Source organism: Pseudomyrmex gracilis, unplaced genomic scaffold (assembly GCF_002006095.1).
Source record: "Pseudomyrmex gracilis isolate BER0280 unplaced genomic scaffold, ASM200609v1 scaffold_263, whole genome shotgun sequence".
Lineage (NCBI taxonomy): Eukaryota > Metazoa > Arthropoda > Insecta > Hymenoptera > Formicidae > Pseudomyrmex > Pseudomyrmex gracilis.
The window spans coordinates 163,235-167,193 of record NW_018020847.1 but is presented as its reverse complement, the minus strand read 5'-3'; the positions used below and the strand labels follow the sequence as shown (position 1 = coordinate 167,193).

At 32.7% G+C, this 3,959-nt stretch overlaps 1 long non-coding RNA gene across 1 annotated transcript in view; it reads left to right on the top strand.

Annotated features, from left to right (window-relative positions):
- Positions 1-1,115: 1,115 nt before the first annotated feature.
- The window catches only part of LOC109859457, a 7,914-nt gene continuing 5,070 nt past the window's right edge, over positions 1,116-3,959 (top strand). The window contains exons 1-3 of the long non-coding RNA XR_002250713.1: positions 1,116-1,537; positions 2,306-2,519; positions 2,680-2,847. This is a non-coding gene — a long non-coding RNA (uncharacterized LOC109859457). The remainder of the gene's footprint in view (positions 1,538-2,305; positions 2,520-2,679; positions 2,848-3,959) is intronic.

Here is a 3,959-nt window from a genome sequence, read left to right as displayed (position 1 = left end):
TAATATATAAAATTATTAATTTTGAAAATATGTAAACTTAATATTTTTGAGAACATGTAAACTTAATACTTTTGATAAGATTTTAAATAAGAATATCTTTTAAAAAGTTGTAAAAGGCTCTTTTTTAAAATTTGTAAATGCTGTAATATGAAATTATAGTAAAACTATATAGCGTTCATATAGCAATATGAAAAGTTTGTACATTAACATTTATAGCATTTGCAAATTTTCAAGGAGAAGCTTATTTACAGCTTTTTAAAAGTTTTTCTTATTTCAAATATCTGAGTGTAAAAATTATTACTTTTATTTATTATTAAAATTCTTACAATTTACATTAAGAACATTAAATTTTTAATTTATATTCGAGCTTGTTACTTTACTAAAAACTAATATTTAAAAAATTCTAGTAATTACTAAAAATTTGTAGTATTTACAGGTTAAAATAAAAAAGTTGGGCATAAATTTTATAACTTGTACAAAAAAAGTAACGGATATTGTAACGATTCGTTACTTTTCAAGTAACGGTAATGGTAACAAGTTACTTTTTAAAATTGGTAACGAGTAACGGTATCGAGTTCCTGTTTAACAAAAAGAACAATAACGGTAACGAGTTACTTTTATAAAGTAACTTTCCCATCTTTGGAAGAAATCTGGAAGTGCTTATTTCAATTATAAAAAAAGATTTAGCATCGTACTGATGGCTGTTTGTGATGCTAATTATATATTTACACTTGTCGACATTGGAGCTTCTGGTTCACACAATGATGCAGGTGTCAGCACTTAATAAAATGGTTTTCGGATTCGTGTTTCTATTACGTAATTGTAAAATACCACGTATTCGAAAGTTAATAATAATTTTAATTATTTAAACATTTGATTATTACTAACAATTATTTAGAAGTTGAAACTAAGTCAGTAGTTTGCAGTTTGGAATGCTGAATTTAATAGAGAAAACCGTTTTCTTTTATCTCTTTTAGTTTAAGTATTATTAATTTTGCAACTTTTGTGATGTTACGTGGTTTTGATTTTAATTAGATAATTTATCGACACTGGTATTAGTAATGTAGCGGTAATTCGTGCTTTTCGGTAACTTGCTTGGAACACTGATGTTTAACAGTCGGTAACTTACCGACATCTGTAAATGTTTAGGTAAGGTAAAACAATGGTTCTGGTAATAGTACCACAAATGATAATTTATTAATGGTAACTGTTACCGGCATGAGTTATGCTATCAAACGCTTATTTCGCGGCTTAAGGCTTTTTCCTTTGTTCACGGTTCTATTTTGACTCTATACTTCATGGCTACCAAAGGTTGCTACTTTGTTCAACAAGAGAACGGAATTTCTCAACCAATCAGAAACTTAGGGCGGTATTCATAGTCCCAACTTAAATCTGAACTTAAGATTGACTTGATTAAGTCTTACTTATAAGCAAAGTCGAGCTTATTTACATGATGAATTCATAGTTCTCAAATAAGTCAAACTCTATGAAGAAGCCAGTGATGAAGTTCGACTTATTAACATCAAGCTTAACTTAAGTAAGTAAATGCTTAAGTGTATTCTGTAATATACTTATGTGATGATCGGGCATTTTCGGGAAATTCCTAGAGAAGTAACCAATCCCAGCTGTGGATTTTTCTACGACTATTTTTTGATAATGTCGATCATATTAATTATTTTCTATGGTTTACGCATGCTAAAGTTTAAATAAGCCAAAAAATTATGAGAAGAAAGATCTCTTCAGATAAAACAAAAATATAAATTTACGTTTATTCAAAATGTTGAGACAATCTAAAAGTAGTAGTAAACATTATACTGATTTAGAAAAAAAAATTTTTTTCCAAATATTAAAAAAATATAGTTCAATTATTGAAGCTAAGAAAAGTGATGCTTCTACTTTGAAAAAAAAAGATAAAGCATGGAGAGAAAATACTGAGAAATATAATTTATCTAGTATTATTACTCAAAAGGTCAGAGCCATAAAATTAATGTAATGTGATTGTACTAGAAAAATATTAAATACTGTTTACTTTTTTCTTTACTCTCTTTCCCAATCTTTATCTCTCTCTCTTTCTCTCTTTTCCTTTCTTTCCTTCTTTTCTCTCTGTTTCTCTTTCTCTCCCTTTTCTTTCTGTCTCTTTCTGTCTATCTGTCTGTCTGTCTCTCTCTCTCTCTCTCTCTCTCTCTCTCTCTCTCTCTTTCTCTCTCTCTCTCTTTCTCTCTCTCTCTCTCTCGCTTATATGTGTGTTTTATCTCAATATTCCACACACATATATAATCTAATTTAACTCCAATCTATTTTATAGAGATCAATATAACAACTTAAAAAACTTTGAGCAAATATGAAAACAGGCCAAAGAAATATTTTAACAAAAGAACGTCAAGCAAAATTAGGTACTGGAGGTGGCCCAGAGCAAAAATTGCCTGAGCTAGATCCTGATATTGCTCTTATTACACCACATTTGTTAGAAACAGCACCAACACAGTTTTCATGCGATGATTCATAAGCTGAAATACATAGTAAGTACATAAAAATATAACCTAATATTTTTACTTTTTTTTGTCTTTTTACATAAATTTTGTTTAGTGAAAGAAGATAAGGAGTACATTTTTTACATACTTCTTGTCTTCTCTTTAACATTTAAGTGTGTTATAAATTATGTCTTTATAATAATTGCAGATAAGAGACGACTTATTCGCAACAATTCAGAAATAATATTTGATATTGTGAAAAATGGGAAAGAGGCAGAACAACAAAAAATAGAAACAAACACAACAGAGGATTATACTGTTATTGAAGTTTCAGATGAAGAAGCTACATTTCAGATAGCTAAACGATCCATAAACGGTACTATTGTTTTTTAATTTATTAAATTGCTACTAAAATTATTGTAGTTGTAGTTTTACAAGTATAATTTATTTAGCAAACATTATGTAGTTAATTTGATATCGCTTATGATTTAATTAGATTGCGCTTATTTATATAAATATTAAAACTTTTAATTAAATTATATACTGTGACGTTTTTCTGGATGGTAACGCAAATTCCCGCGTCGTCTCGCCCGAAACGGAAAGATACGAGATCGGGACACGGACGGAAGTTCGCGAGATAGGAAACGTCTCGACAGGCAGGAGAGAAAAAGGGTGTCAAACCGAGCAACCACTATACCGAGCCGACGAATCCTTAGATCTAATTCTGGGCGCCAGACGCGAACTCGCGTCAAAATATGCGTCGCTCGACACAATGGGCCGACTAGCTCTATTTAAACGGAGAGGGGGTGGGTCGGATGATAATTAATCACGGCTGTCCCGGACGAATCTCGGATTAGGTTCGCAATTAACCACACTGCAGATAGATAATAAGAAATAAACAATTTATTATAACCGCGGAATAGGCAACGTAGCGAAAACAACAAAAAAAATACAAAATAAAGTTTACCGTTAGGATACGGCGGGATCGCTCTGTCGCGGCGGCAGTAATTATAAGAAAATGAGAAGTAAAAGAAAATACAAAAATATAGGGACAAGTAACAAGACACAGTTAACAGACGGGATCTATCGCAAGACCAANGGCGGATCTTAACTCGTGATATCGAATACGTTATATCGTCGCNCTGGCTTCACTTACGCTATACACTCTAGGCGGTATGATAAAAAAATGGGAACAAGCGAGTTACTCAAAGCGTTCTTTAGGCTGAAAACGGTAAAACGGTCTGATCTAGCCAACTCGTGCAAGTACACGGCGCAAAACTCTCGCCGAATGCCCGTCCTCAGACACCGTGCACTTCAGCAATCACAAACCACGCAGCATGCACGTGCCGATGAACACACCCGAGCAAAGCGCTCGCGAAGTCGGAAGAGCGTGTTCCCCGGAACGAGAGCTAGGCGCTCCTCGATCCGCGAGATCCTCTAGCACGGTACGGTAGATCTCTTATATTCGGTACGATAACAGTACGAAAT